This window comes from Pinus tabuliformis, chromosome 1_1 (assembly GCF_031772625.1).
Source record: "Pinus tabuliformis cultivar Carrire ecotype Pingquan chromosome 1_1, CPIR1, whole genome shotgun sequence".
NCBI lineage: Eukaryota > Viridiplantae > Streptophyta > Pinopsida > Pinales > Pinaceae > Pinus > Pinus tabuliformis.
This window is the reverse complement of record NC_142297.1, coordinates 724,670,136-724,686,681: the sequence shown is the minus strand read 5'-3', so window position 1 is coordinate 724,686,681 and position 16,546 is coordinate 724,670,136. Positions and strand designations below refer to the sequence as shown.

Genomic DNA, 16,546 nt, shown 5'->3' with positions numbered 1-16,546 from the left:
CAGTCCCTTTGACCTACTTTGTGGTAATTAGTTGGACATAAATAAAATTATCTTATCTTATCTTATCTCCCCATTATGCATAATCAAAATGGTGTCTGACTCAACTCCTCATTATCTTGATATCAGAGCTACCATCATGTCTTCTTAAACAAAATCAACAATACTATATCAATAATAACACTCAAAATTAAAATTGGAAAAAGCATCTTTCTCGCATTGCAAGCACAAATACCTCTCTCTAGTTTTGGTTAATGTTGAAGTCGTATCACTGTTGTCATCCATAGTGAAGCCTCTATCCACATTTGAATCAATGATAAATGTCATAATTGGTAGAGAAAATCACCTCTTGGGTGATGTTGGAGAAACTAATATTATTCCATGCATTCCTTTGGGTTTACTCTTTTCTGCGTAAAACCGATGGCACAATTCCAGACACTGCTAGTTTCAAGTAACCACAATGAACCTTAATGTTTTTTTGGGTAACCACCCTCACCTACCATGGCGAGAACCTTTGATTTTCATTCGTTAACCCTCCCTCCTTGGACTCAAAAGAGCTATACCTAGAGCGCGGGTTTGAACCAGAGACCCGAGAAATTAGTCTCGTGAAATAAAACCCTTTTTCCAACAAAATTGTATCGAGAAGAGAAAGACTGGGAATTTGTGATTTAGGCATAGAGAAATTTGTTATTGCGCCGATAGGAATTCTCTATCAGGTTGGGTAGATCTAGCCAATCATAGGGTTCTATTGTCATCATCCGCTATCAAATAAAAAATTTACGTGTGGAATCATCGTTGTAGTCCAACGCATGTTGCATTGACGCCCCTCCCACCTCTATTACTCCCTTTGCACTTGCCCCACCAGGGATCGAACTCTCAACAGACCCTTTCATTCAAATCGTTTCTTCAGGGATCAAACCCTCCACAATCCCTTTCATTCAAATCATTTATTTAGGGATAAAACCCTCGACAAACCCTTTCATTCAAATTGTTTCTTATTTCCTATGCCAACGAGCCTTTGCCCCTCAAGATTTCCTCACCACCCTCATCAAAAGGTGGCAAGTTTGACTCAAATTGGCTCATCAGGTTCGACTCAATTTACATCCATTATGGCCAGGGTCATTATTATGATTTGTGGACTTCTCACCTTATATATGAGGAAGGAGGTCTCCAGACGTAACCCAATGGATGTGGAATTTATTATCCTAAAATACTGGTGGTAGGTTATCTCCAATCTTCAAAACAATGAATTTCTTCAGAAGTGTGTAGTTTACATTCACAAACATTTTATGACTCGTATGACATCGGTAATGGAGGTTTTGGAACGGTATAAAAGGGTAAACTAAGAAATGGATCAATAGTAGCCGTCAAAAAATTGCAGCAAAAGGGACCTAAAGGCGAGAAAGAGTTTTGAGAAAAAATGCAGATTTTAGGAAACCATGAATTCCATGAGAATCTGGTTCCTCTGCTCGGTTGATGTTTATTTGGGACAAAGAAAATTCATCTATATGATTGCATGTCCAATGGTAGCTTGGAGGATTGGCTCCATGAAAAACATGATGGACCCAAATGACTAGATTGGGAAGAAATCTCAAACAAGGTAGTAATGCACCCTTGGGCTCCCAGACACAGGTAATGAAACCTTCCTAGTTGCATGTGAGGGAATTCGATGGCTGATCATTGCTTTAGTTTTGAATTTCACGACGAAGACCTTTGCTTCGTACCTCTCTGGTTATTGCTCTCTTTTTTATAAGCACTCACTTTTGGTGTGTTCTTACCCTATACTTGGGCATTTCTTTTTCTTTTATAAGCAATAGGAAATAGGGCAGTGTCAATTCTCTGGTGCGGGCATATCTGTTGTTTTTCTTAGGAAGAATGTCATTGTGCATTCAATATAGAAAATACAAAGGTGGATTATAACATATGATGTGAGATGAACAATCCAATTATAGAGAGGCAACAATTATTTTCTCAACCCATTATAGGGCGTTGAAGCTTCTTGGCAGTGCACTTTTTGGGGTGGGTGAGTATAGAGCTGCGAAAAAGGCTCTAGACGAGGCTATTTTTTAGGGTTGATTATGTTGATGCACATTGTGATATTGGGTTGGTCGTGCATGCCATGGGGGAGGATGAGAGATTCATATAAGAGTTTCAAAAAACCATAGACCTGAAGCCAGATCATATGGATGCTTTGTATAATCTTGGAGGGTTGTTTAGAGATGTGGGTAGGTACCAAAGAGTTGCAGAAATGTACAACAATGTGCTTTCTATTTGGCCTAATCACTAGTGTGCTGACCTCAACAAAATGGTGTCAATGTTGGGTGTCGGAGAAACTGTAGAAGCTAAGAAAGCTTTGAAAGAGGCTTTCAAAATGACAAATAGGGTGGAATTATATGATGATATTACTCATTTAAAGCATCTCCAAAAGAGGCCTAAAGGGAGAGCATACCAACATGGAAATTCTGAAGCTCAGGTACAGATGGGAATTGGTAATGCGAGCTTTGAAGAAGGAATATTGGTTGTTGAACCAGGCAGGTTTACAAGAGCAAGTGGAAAAACCACACCTAGACAGTACTTGTCCCGCGCTCTAGATATCAGAAGCTTCCAGAGGCTAACTAGATTGAATATTTGTGATATAAATCTTCTAAAAAAGGAATTAACTAAAACAAAAGTGCCCATTTCTCAATTTGGCAATGGTGTATCAGAGAAAACCATCCTCAAAGCAACTCTTGAACAAATTTATAAAGATTGCTCCATTTTCTCAAGCCATAGACATTCCAAGGAGTTGTCAAGGCAGTGAATGAAAGAGTGTTAAGTGTATTGGATGGGACAAGATCAGGTAGAGTGGATTTGGGCTTGTTTTATACCATTATTGCCCCCATTTGTGCAAGTTCCCCATAGAAGAGAAAACGTTATGCTTTTGATGCTTTAGTGTGGCATTCAACAAAGGGTATTGGTGCACAGATTGGGAAGCTAGATGAAAATTCTTAATTAGACTATTAAGGGAAATCTATCTTCCATCAAAAGGAGTCAGTGACATGATGGAAGTTCATGGAGAGGATGAAACTGCCAAGTATCTCATTTCCCAAGTTTTTAGAAATGTTTGATGATCCAAACTGGGGGTTGGAATCATGAACACCCTAGTAAAGCTTGAGGTAGGTGATACTATGCGTCATGGTCCTTTAACTTGTGAAGTTTTCTCCTTCATCTTTTTCCATTTCATTTGTTTTGTCAAATTATTAAGTCTATGTTTTTTAAACATGACAGATATGTCATCTTTCCCATTCCATTAAGACCGCAGCTAAGCTCCAAGGCCTTGATAGTTTGTCTTAAGGAAAATTTTGTTCTAACTTCTTTCCTGTACGATGCATAAATTATTTATCTTTGAATCAGGTGTTGTAATTTATATAAGCATAACTTTCATGTTTTTTTATTTTGAAACATTTACGAAATTCCATGGTTCTATATGATGAACGATAATTTTCGCTTCTTTGTTTCCTTCCTATTTAGTATGTCTTAACATGGCAAGGAATCTTGTTGAAAGTATGGACCCCTATCAGATGGGGTCTTCTAAAGTCTTGTTGAAAGTATCCATCCCTATCAGATGGGGTCATCTAAAATATTATTGAAAGTGTTTATCCCTTAATTAATATCTTCCAATCAAGGTCATCTAAAGACTTATTTAAAGTATTTACCCCTTAATTAAGGCCTCCCAATCAAGGCCTTTCTGAAAATCAAGTACCCAAACCATGAAGAGAAAACCTTTCAAAGCTTAGAAAATTGCCTCCATTGCCTCAGCCAGCAAAGGCAAGGCTTCTTAAAACCGGGGTGAACCATATAATGGATTTCTACATGTACATCTCTAGAAACATTTTTTTCTCGATAATCAGGTGGGGAACATATCCATGCTCCCTACCATGTTGGTTCGTAAACAAGGTGCAATTTTTTTTACCATTCATTCATGTTGCATAGGGTTTGGCTTGTTTGAGAGACTATGTAGTCCATGCTTCTTAAATTTTGAAAGTATATTCCCTTCAACTTACAAGGCATCCATGATTCAGGGTATATTTAAGAAGACCTTGCACTGAGATTAGAGACAAAGAGCCTCCTTTGCATGATCAATAGCAAGGGAAAGCAGTATTTGTTTTTTGTTATTTAAAATGTCGTATTGTTTTTAAAATTCTACAACTACACACCTAAGTTTTTACCATGACTTGGGAGTTTTGCACCATAAGCACCATTCCCACCGTAGTTTAGGAAATCAATTAGGAAGTATGGTCTAGTAGTTGAATGTTTTCTAATTTGTGATCATCATGGTCAATATGTTAACAATTATTCTCATATGTGCCCTGATCATGGCATTATATATTAATATCGTTCTTCTATTTCCAAAAATAGTTCATGATAGAGTACTTTAAATTTTAGATTGGTAGCAATAATCCAATTACCAAGGACTATACTATAGTAGGATTCAATATCTACTTCTTAGACATGAGCCCAAACACTTAAGTGAGAAAAATATGTCATATTTTCAGTTGGGAAAATTGTGCATGTGAAAAAAGATCTTGTTCCTTATGGATTATTCTTAAAGGTTAGTAAGTTTTCAAGTGTTTCTGTGAGAAAATTATTTTCAAAAATTATTGCACGGAACAAACCGTTGCTGAACTGATAGAATATGTAGGCATCCTACAATACATTTCCTGTGAGTTCACTGTTTGGGCTTCCTATCTTATAACTTTTAAACCTTTTCAGGGTTAATAGACTCGATTGTAAGTTGGAATATGACTAGTATTGTTTGTTGTTCTAATTACATATGGGACTGTCAAGGTGCTACAGATAACAATATGGTTGGTGTTTTGGCTCTCTTAAAATCATAGTCATTACAAAGAATGGCAAATTCAAATGGTTCTGATGTTTTTCAAATCCTCCTCGTGATTCAACAACAAGATCAACATCAAACAAACCTACGCCAACATACTAGTAGAGTGGGAAAGCAAAGTCCCCCTATTTTTGCACTATACCTGGATAAAAAGTTGTAGTTTTCTCTTTAGGAAAGTTGACCAAAACTGAATTATCTAGTTTGAATGAGATCAATTCGCTCGCATGTAATTATAATAAATCCTTGTTGGATTCTATGTAAATTCTAATAGAAAATATGCCTAGAAAAGCTCCAAAACATATAATAGGTAGACTATGACTTGTATATATAGAGTGAAGGTAAAATGACTGGCAATGATGTTAAGGTTCTTGTGTGAAACTACAACACAATGATTTTAATTGAGCATCAAATGATAAATGGATGCAATTTTCATTTTTTTCTTTATTATTTGTAACCTTTTTGTTATCAGTTAAATATAAGCATTGAATTTGAGCCCAAGTGAAAATTCAAGGGACCAAATATTATGTACATTTCTATGTATGATACATATGAAACAAGAATATAAAAGTTAATGATAAAAAAATTACATAACATTTGCAAAATATTAGTGAAAAAAGGAGTCTGTTGATGTAGGCTTGTTCAAAGATGGCTTCCACAAAGAGAAAAAGGCGATAGGATGACTATTCCAACATAGAGAAATACACCCATCCTCCAAATGCATATCCAAATTTGAATAATGTTTACGAAGCATGGCTCTTGCACAATCAATTATTTTGTCACTAGGCATTTCACACACAAATCCCCCTTCCTTAACTCTATTGACCCAGTTCAAATGGCTCTCATTTTTCTCCACATGAGAAGCACCATCATATGCTACATTAATAACTAACCCCGTGGTAGTCTTTCCTTCAATCATATGCCTCTCCTCACACTCTCTCCCCTTGAAACATATGTTGGTTGAATCCAAGAATCTACATAGATGATCTACATAGTTATTAAATATTTCTTTGAAATCGGGAGATGAATGGTCTATATCATTATCACTCAAGAAAAACATTAGGGGATTTAGGTCCTTTATGAATTTAGGGGGATTGATGTTAACTGATTGTCTTTGCCATCATTTTTATCTAAGCCCTCCTCTAAAAGTTGATGAAGATGAAATTGTGAACAAATAGGTAATGCCTCATCTTCTTTGACCCCTAGGGCTTTCCTTGGTGATGGAATCTAGGGGTTATGCAATGATGTTGACTTCCATATCAAGGTTCAAATTCTTTGCATACCTCTTCAAATGGTTATGGAAGGAATTGGAAGGAGGCCTAGCTAAAAAGGGTGCCCCAAGAGTATCTGCTATGATAGTTAGCCTTAGGAGACTAGGAGGCCCCACTGGTCTTCTGGCCAATGCCTCCATGAATGTGGGCCATTGTATTCCATGAGAAACACTAATGTCTATTACATGAAGAGATTTATTGGCCTGGTCTTCAAAGGCTTTGAGAAAATATTTATTGGCTAGGGTTTACAACAATTGATACCATGGACTTGTTGAAAAATGTAACTAGGTTCAATCTTCATAAATGTACTTGAGTCATTATGTAATGTACTTGTCAAAAGAATGAAAAAGAAATTTTTTATTATTATCACAATGACTTATTAAAGCATGGGTTTCATGCTTGGGTCATCATGTTTTAGGTCAAAGTCCCTATTGAGGACTTCTTAGATTTATTATGTCACTAGAGTCATTGTCCATTTAAAGAGACCCTTCTTGGGCTTTTGAATCATGTAAAAAGATTTATTATTGAGTCAAATTAGGTATTTGACACCTCCACACCAAGTCAGCCTCAAACAGGGAAATTTGACCTCACCTCAAGCCTATATATACAAGGAGATCGAATTCATTTGGAGCACTCTCTCACTCACTCATAAGTTCGATATCCAAAAGAAAGAGCTGGAAAAGTGCGAAGAAGGAAAGGAGGTTGAAAGAAGTGTGAAGTTGGAGAAAGAGGAAGGAAAAGAGAAAATCGAAGTTTTGGGCTATCTCTCTCTCTCTCTCTCGTTTGGATTCCTCTGGGAGATCGAAGTTTTCCTTGTGTAGTCGAAGTTGTTGATGCCATCCACTGGGTCGAAGTGTTTCTGCTTCAAGGTTGAAATTATGGGTAAAAGTTTTTGAAACAGGAGGCTGACTTCGTGGTTGGAGGAGGTCTGTGTCTAGGTTGAAGAGTCTTAAGAAAACTATTGAAGGAAGATATTTTGACTGAGTTTTCCCCTAAATAGGGGTTTTCCTTGGCAAAGTGCCTACATCTCATGTTTTGTGTTTTTGTGATATTCATACACACATAATTTCATAATTTCTTGATGAAAGCTAATATAACAAATAAGTAAAAGAAGCCAACATAATTCACAAGCAATTATCAAGAAAGAGAAATATAACCCTAATTCTACTAGCATTGATTTCTCAACATGGTATCAGAGCTAACGTCAAAGAAGATTGAAGATCACTTCGTTGGCTTGAAGGAAATGAGTACTCCCTCTATGATAAGAACGGGATTCAATAGTGCAGGAAGATGGATTCAGAATACCGTATACTACTTATTCAATAAGGTAAAAAGTCAAGGGTTCTTAGATGCACTTATAGGTTCACTTAATGATGATGATGCATGGATCATTGACAGTGGAGCATCAAGGCATATGACGGGGGAAAGTAAACAACTTCAAACTATATCAAAGGAACCATCTTCTCATGCAGTGATATTGGGAGACAACAAAAGTTGTGTTGTTAGAGGCGTAGGATCAACATCTTTGAAGCTTTAGAATGGAGCTAAACTACATCTCAACAATGTACTATATGTTCCGGTTTGAAAAAAAAACTTTCAATTTATTGCTTAGAAGATAAAGGGGATAGAGTTTCTTTTGTTGATGGAAAGGTCTTGGTTTGGGGAAAATATTCAAGTATTGCTAAAGCTAGGGTTATTGGAGTTCGTGAAGGAAGCTTATATAGAGTTATTACACCACCTCCTCAAGTCCTAGCTCATATTGAAATCAATCCCATTGAGCTATTACATAGAATAAATGGTCATCTTCACTACAAGGTCATTCCCACTCTTAGTCAACTAGTTCATGGCATCCCTAATATCAAAGAAGATTGTGAAGGAATTTACAAGGGATTCTCTTTGGGTAAACATACAAGAAAACCATTTTCAAATAGTGCAACAAGGCCTAAAGAAATATTATACCTCATTCATTCTTATGTGTGTGGGCCTATGTTTGAAAAATCACTTGGAGGTCATCTTTAATACATTCATTAATGATCACTCTAGAAAGACATGGCTCTACCTTCTCAAGAAAAAGGATGAACTATTTGAAAAATTCAAGGAGTTTAGATATGAAGTGGAAACCCTAACCGAAAGAAAAATAAAGACTTTGAGATCTCACAATGTTGGGGAATACACTTCTAAAGAATTGATTGCATATTGTAAAGAAGCAGAAATTAAGAGGGAGATTATTGTTCTCTACTATCCTGAACAAAATGGAGTGGCCGAAAGAAATAATAGGACAATTGAAGAAGGTATACAAATAATGCTCCTGAATCAAGGCTTACCAAAATTCCTATGGGGAGAAGCAACAGTGACAACGGTATATATTCAAAATAAAAATCCTCATTCTTAAAAATATGACACATGAGGAAGCATTCATAGGGAAGAAGCCAAGTGTGGACCATCTCCAAATCTTTGGGGGTCCTGCCTATATCCACATTCCAAAGGACAAACGAAAATAGATTCACAAGCATCAAAGGGATATTCATTGGAAATAGTCTCTCCTCAAAGGCATATAGAATCTACATCAAGGAAGGAATACATATTGAAGTAAGCAGGGACGTTATGCTTGATGCAAATCATGCCTACAAAAGATCAAAGGACATCCTATTGATTCTAATGACGAAGATTTACCTATATTCGAAGAAGAAGAAGTACAACATGATAATCTATCTACAATTCAAGAAGAATAAGAAGGACCAAGTGATCCTATTCACCTTGTGATCACACTGAACACACGAAAGAGGCCAAATTAGTTAAAATCTTCTCTTGAAGATGTTGAAGGACATGGAGATATGAAAGGAACCTTTAGAGAAAGAAAAAGGCCGAAAAGATATTATGGATATGTTGCATATATGACAAAATTGATTGAAGTTGAACCATCTACATTTGAAGAAGATGCTCATCAAGAAGTATGGAAGAAGGCAATGCAGGAAGAATATCAATCCATCATGAAGAATGGGGTTTGGGAAATCATTCATAGACCTAGTGACAAATCGGTTGTCACCTCCAAATGGATCTACAAGATCAAGCATGTTGATATTGGAAGTATAGACAAATACAAAGCTAGATTTGTTGCAAGGGGTTTCTCTCAAAAGGAAGGCATATATTATGAAGAAACCTTTGCACCCACAGCAAGGTATACTACCATTAGATCTTTGGTTTCATTCGCTGCTACAATGGGATGGAATATCCATCAAATGGATGTGAAGACAACATTTCTAAATGGGACCATCGATGAGGAAATATACATTGAGCAACCCGAAGGCTTTGAAGTAAATAGAAAATATACTAATTTTTGTAGACTCAAGAAGGCCTTATATGGTTTGAAGTAAGCTCCTAGGGCATGGTATGCAAGAATGGATGCATACCTTCTAAGAATTGGGTTCGTGAAGAGTTACATTGATCCAAATCTCTACATCAAGGTTGTGGATAATGAACCAGTCATTATTCTACTATATGTGGATGATCTATTCATTACAGGTGTGGAGCGAAGGATACAAGAATGCAAGAAGATGCTGGCGGCCGAATTTGAGATAAAGGATCTAGGACTGATGCACTATTACCTAGGTCTATAAGTATGGCTAAAGCCTGGGGAGATATATTTGGGGCAAGGAAATATATCATCAAGTTGTTGCAAAAATTTGAGATGATGGATTCCAAGCCCATGACTACTCCTATGATGACCAATCTCAAGAAGTTGAGGAGCTCTAACTCAAGTCTCATAGATCCTACCTCCAATTGTTACTTGGTGGGTTCTCTGATGTATTTGGTAAATACTAGACCAAATATATGCTTTGCTATGAACATTCTTAGTCAATTTCAGTTGGAGCCTCGTCATGGCCACTGGACAGATGCCAAGAATATATTAAGACATCCTCGTGGCACTATACATCACTGCCTAAAGTACGATAGCAAGGAATTCAAGCTGATTGGCTTCATAGATTCTGATTGGAGTGGTAGTGAGACCGATGGAAGAAGCACTATAGGTGGATCCTTTAGTTTGGGATCTCCCATGATCTCATGGATGAGTAGAAAAAAAGATCTTGTTTCTTTAAGTAGTGCTAAAACATAGTATGTCATTGCATGTGAAGTCGGAAAGGAGGTTGTATGGTTGAGGAAGCTTCTAATAGATTTGTTTGAGATGCCTTTGGATCCTACTATGATAAACTATGATAATCAAAGTTATATTAAGATGTTTGGAGATCCTGTGTTTCATGATAGGATGAAGCATATCAAAAATAAGTTCCACTACATTAGGAACTTGGTGCGAGATGGGATTGTGAAGCTATAGTATGTCCTGAAAAACGATCAAGTAGCTAATATACTAGCAAAGTCTCTCCCTAATAAGAATTTTGAATATCTTAGAAGCATGCCTTGTTTAGTTGACACTGTTGGTCTTGTTGATGATGATAAAAGTTTGAAAGAGATTTGTTGAGGTTTTATGTGTGAGACATGTTGTCTAGGAGGACATCTAGCTGACATTATGTGTTGATGTCTGGATCCTGAAGTATGGATGGTGGCATTGGTCATGGAGCTCTGACCTCATATACGCACCTGGATCCCTGGTTGATGGTTATCAGGTAAGCTTGATGGTACCTAGATTGGCTGAAAGATTTATTCCATCTTAGTCCCACCTGGATAGATTGCCTTGGTCAGGAATCTACTACATGGCATCATGAGTGCCTATATTGTTGGAGGACCTTCGATAGATTTCCCTAGTCGGGAATCTAGTCCATGGCATTGCAGTGCCTAAACTCTTCATAGTTCATATGGTTTGAGATCTTCCTTATACTTGTATATATGAATACCTCCCTAGTTAAGAGGGAGTGTTGAAAAGTGTAACTATGTTCGGTCTTCATAAATGTATTTGAGTCATTATGTAATGTACTTGTTAAAAGAATGAAAAAAGAAAAAAATTATTATCATCACAATGACTTACTAAAGCATGGGTTTCATGCTTGGGTCATCATGTTTTAGGTCAAAGTCCCCACTGAGGACTTCTAGGATTTATTCTGAGTCATTAGAGTCATTTTCCATTTAAAGAGACCCTTCTTGGGCTTTTGAATCATGTAAAAATATTTATTATTGAGTTAAATTAAGTATTTGACACCTCCACACCAAGGCGGCCTCAAACAAGACAATTCGACCTCACCTCAAGCCTATATATACAAGGAGATCGAATTAATTTGGATCACTCTCTCACTCACTCGTAAGTTCGATATCCAGAAGAAATAGTTGGAAAAGTGTGAAGAAGGAAAGGAGGTTGAAAGAAGTGCCAAGTTGGAGAAAGAGGATGTAAAAGAGAAAATTGAAGTTTTGGGTTCTCTCTCTCTCATTTGGATTTCTCTAGGAGATCAAAGTTTTCCTTGTCTAGTAGAAGTTGTTGTTGCTACTACTGTTGCCACCTCCTGGGTCAAAGTGTCGCTGCTTCAAGGTCGAAATTGTGGGTTGAAGTTGTTGGAAGAGGAGGATGACTTGGTGGTTGGAGGAGGTTTGTGTCTAGGTTGAAGAGTCTCAAGAAAACTATTGAAGGAAGAGATTTTGACTAGTTTTTCCCATAGATAGGGGTTTTTCGCTTGGTGCCTACATCTTATGTCTTGTGTTTTTGTGATCTTCATATGCACATAATTTGGTAATTTTTTGATGAAAGATAATATAACAAAAAAGTAAAAGAAGGCAACATAATTCACAAGTAATTATCAAGAAAGAGAAATATAACCATAATTCTACTAGCATTGATTTCTCAACAAGACTTGCCTCATGAAACTTGATGAGAGCCTGATGAAACAACTTTGGATCAGCAGAGAGGAATTCCAAGCAAAGAAGAGACACATGAGGATGCATGATCTTGCCAGTGAAAGCTCTTAGCCCGTGTGCTGCAAGCCTATGGTTCACATCACGTTAGATTGATGCAAGATCATGGAGGACCCATATGAGATGTTGAATGTGAACAATGTTATTGTTGGCTATAACTATTGCACAAGGGTTTAGTAGTTGTTGAACCCATTTTGATTCCTTGGGAAGATTAGGTGGACTACTTTGGCGTCCACTTGATCTGCCTTTGTTGTTATTGTTATGATTGTTGTTATTATTGTTGTTGTTATTTCCTATGGCCTCCAAATCTAATTGATTGTCTAATTTTTCTCCATGCAGACAACTTAACTTAGTTTTTGGGGCCAAGTAGTGGTTTCCATGATTACCTCTGTCATTTTTAGACAAAGGCAATGTGTAATCAATTGTTTCTAAGTAGAAACTTCTACTCATTTATCTAAAATCTCTCCATGATGCAAATTTTGCTTCAGAACTTTGGAAGCCTCAAATCTGTAAGTTGAATTTAAGAAAAATGTTCATTATCAATGGAATGAAATTGCTCCAAATATCTGATTGTTTTAGAGTTGACCAATTTTCATCTTTGCTAAAAATGTGGATCTTCGTGATTTTTGTGTATTTCAAACAACTGCTTTGAATGATGGATAACAACATCCCTACAATATTGAACACCTTTTGAATAATGCTTCTCTAAATCTTGAACATACTTCTTCATTAGGCCAAAAGAATAATTCTCTGTAAGGAATTCTATAAGTAGAGAACCCCTACATTACAGGAATTATCACTTCTAAATTAGAAATTCATGGATGGCTAAAAAACAATCACCTACGTAATAAACATAGATTATGGAAATGTTGGTCTAAATAAAAGCCTAACAAGATAAAAAATGCAAGCATGTTTCTTTTGCTAATAGCCAGAATACCTTCTTAAAAACAAATATTTATATAGGTAACCACATTTATTATTTCAACGAAAACATTATAATCAACCCAACACTGGACTTTGCAAATAAAGTTTACTATAGCTCTGCTTTATACTTGAATGTTCCAAAGGCAATGTTCGAAAATTTCAAACTTGACAAGTCATGAGTCATGAACCATAACATCTTTGGCACCTTTTGCTCATAGTTGTTACAACCACATTGCTAAATTTAGTAAGGATTTGCGTTAAAAATTATTTCCTTTTAATTAAAAAATTCAACCAGAGCTTCAATGTTGGTTTGCAATGTAGAACATGGTATTTTTGCAAATTCTATAAATTCCAACCTCCCAAATGTTACAAAATTAAAACACAGACACACACATATACATACACACACTAAATATTAAAAAAATAAAACACTAAAATTTAAAATTTAATATATCAATGTCATTTACATGATTATGAAACCAAACATTAACTTTTCCCAATTTAACAATCCTATTGACACCCCTTTGCATCTTTTTGGGGCAATTGCTAGTTTAGTATGATGAAATTCTACAAAATATAGAGAATAAGAAAGAATAAAAAATCGTGTAACCCGTAGAAAACCATTAACCTAATGTGTATATTTGTATTGCAAAAATTTTACAATTTAAATTTATAATTCCAAATTTCAAATCATGTTAATTAGATGAAAAGCTTCCAAAACATTTGAAAAATATACCAAGAAATTTTATAACATGTTATAACCATATTAATTATCATATTTAAGTATTATTAAAATTTAATTTAAAATTCCTTATTTGTTAAATGAATTAATATAGCGATTTTTTTTAGATTATATTCTACATTTAAATAGAAATTTTGCAAGTGAAGTTTTGATGGGAAAATACAGAATTTCCAAAAACGATAAATACTTTGTAAATTTTATATTAATATTATTTGATTTTCAAAGTTTGAGTAATTTATCATATAACTTTATAGTATTTATTAGTGTTTTGAAATTTTTTAGTAATAATTTTATAAGATTTTGTTAATATATATATATATATATATAAATTTCACTTGAATTTAAATTTCGTAAATGATAAATTAATTTTCAAAATTTTAAATTATTTTAAATTAATAAAATTTTAATTAAAATTTTGGATCAATATGAATTTTGATTTATTTATTATCAAGTTTTATTAATTAAAGGAAAGTTTGAATCCATATGAATTTTGATCTATGTATTATTGAGTTTTATTAATTAAAGGAAAGTTTGTTATAAGATTAACAAGTTTTAGTTGCGAGAAGTGAGCTTCAACATATTTTATAACGAGGAGAATTAATAAATGAGGTTGTTTACTGACACCACAAATTCGTCTAGATGAAAAATTATTGGTGATGATAACTTTGTGGCAGCACGTTCGAGAGAACAGGTTATGGCAGTAGGGCAGGCATGGAAATGGGTAGTTATCAGGAATCTCCGGGTGGTCATTCAGGACTCCTTCCCACCTAGGTGGGATCCCCAAAACAGAGGTTCCAAATGACGGGCCTGCTTAGGGAGACGACACAGTACATGCATTTCTATCTGTTGTTGGAATGACAATGGATATTTCTGGTCATCGTTGGGACTCTTATATGATGCTCTCGAATTAGCGGACATCCTCTTCGTGACCGAGACTCATGCAAGCCCTGTTCGACCTCTCCCACATATTGCAGGTTACAATTGGCTCTCAATTTGCAGGTAGGAGACGAGGAGCTCAGGAGGGGTCAGAGGATCAAGTGGAGTTGCTTGTTTGGCTAGTGACTCACTTCGAAACAAGGTATCTTTGGTAGCCAAATATGAGTTTGTTGGGTTCATGTGGATTCAAATCAGCGTCGGAGTCTTTCCTCCGAGGGACATATACATTGCAGTCTGTTACTTTCCCCCAGCCTCTTCACCATTTTCCATCCATAATGGCTCAAATGGGGACCCCTTTATAGACTTGTACACCGACATCACCCAATACTCTGTTGATGGGGAAGTCATCCTCCTAGGTGACTTCAATGCTCGTACTAGAGATCTCTAGATCCCTCTCCACGATCAATCAGAGGATGTGTTTTGTACCCAGGGGATAGATCCAGATTCAGTAGGGTTTCACCAGATGTTAGATGATGCTTTAGGGCCCACTACAGTTTATGGTAAGCATATATTTCAGTTGGGGGAATCCCAAGAGTTGTTGATTTTAAATGGTCTCCCTTGTTTCCCAGACTCCCGCTTTTTCACATGTCAGCCATATGGAGGGGGTGCAAGTGTAGTTGATTATGTCCTTGCTAGTCATAACTTGCTCCATTTTATTCACCATCTCTCAGCCTCCCCCGTCCCCCTTACTGATCATGCACTTCTTTCCTTCTCTCTCTGGTTTGACCCTCCCCTTCCACCTCATCCTTCCCCTCGGGGCCCACCTCGAACCACCTTTCGATTTGACTAAGGTGGCCCTGAAATCCTCTCCTCTACCCTACACAAGATGCTCCCATCACAGACCCAATTCACCCTGCTTGATTCTGCTTCCACTAAATACACCTATCTTTTATCTACCATTTGGGAAGCAACACTCAAATCCTTCCCCCACTCCACTCGTTCCACTTCCTTCTCTCCAAAAGTAGGATCTTCCCCACGAACAAATGGTACGATGATGAATGCAATATTCTACATTGAAAACTTCGATATGCTTTGACCCACTATCAATCCTTCTACTCCAACCTCAAAGCTTCTTATCATCGTCTCCTCCATCGCAAGAAACAACTCTTTGTCTCTCATAGAAGATGTTATGCAACCAGCTCAAAAAATAAAAGAAGAGATAGATCAATGACTTCAAAATTAGCCTCTTCGAGGGGGAAACCTCCTTTACATTACACAAATGAACAATTCTTTGATGATACAAACGACAAGACCTCCTCTTTTTATATAGAAGTCTAAGGGGTCACAATATAATCAAAACCTACTTAACAATAATATTGTAATGGGCACAACAATAACAATAGTGGGCTTCTATGGGGCACAATAATAACAATATGGGGACTACATGGGGACAACAATATAATAAGGGGGTTGCACTAATAACAATAAGGGGCTACACTAGTAGTATAGGGACCTAAGATGCCCCTCTCCTTCAAAAAAGTGTTGTCCTCAATGCTTGAGTAGTTTGGATGCTTCTGCATAAAAATATCATTCTCCCATGTGGAATTTTCAGCAGGTAAGTTCTTCCACTTGATGATATACTCTAAAATTGATCGATTTCGTAGATGTTAGGTTCTTGTTTCTATGACTACTTCAGGTTCCAATATGATTTTTCCTTCCTCGTCAATCTCTGGCAATATTGTTTGAATTGGGAACTTGTCACCTATAATCTTCTTTAAACATGAAACATGGAGAACTGGGTGCACTTGGGAAGATGCAGGAAGCTCCAATTTGTATTCCATAGTACCAATCTTTTGCAACACCTTGTAAGGACCATAGTACTTTGGTGATAATTTATTATCCTTCTTAGCTTGTTTGAGGGACATTTGTTTGTATGGTCGTAGCCGTAAAAATACCCAGTGGCCTATATCGAAACTTCTTTCACTGCGATGTTAATTTTCTTGT

At 36.4% G+C, this 16,546-nt stretch overlaps 2 pseudogenes; one reads left to right on the top strand and one right to left on the bottom strand.

Annotated features, from left to right (window-relative positions):
• LOC149215948 (uncharacterized) overlaps positions 1-3,330 on the top strand; it is a 66,059-nt pseudogene extending 62,729 nt beyond the window's left edge.
• Positions 3,331-5,480: 2,150 nt separating this feature from the next.
• LOC149215947 (protein NODULATION SIGNALING PATHWAY 1-like) lies at positions 5,481-12,450 on the bottom strand (annotated as a pseudogene).
• Between the last annotated feature and the right edge of the window lie 4,096 nt (positions 12,451-16,546).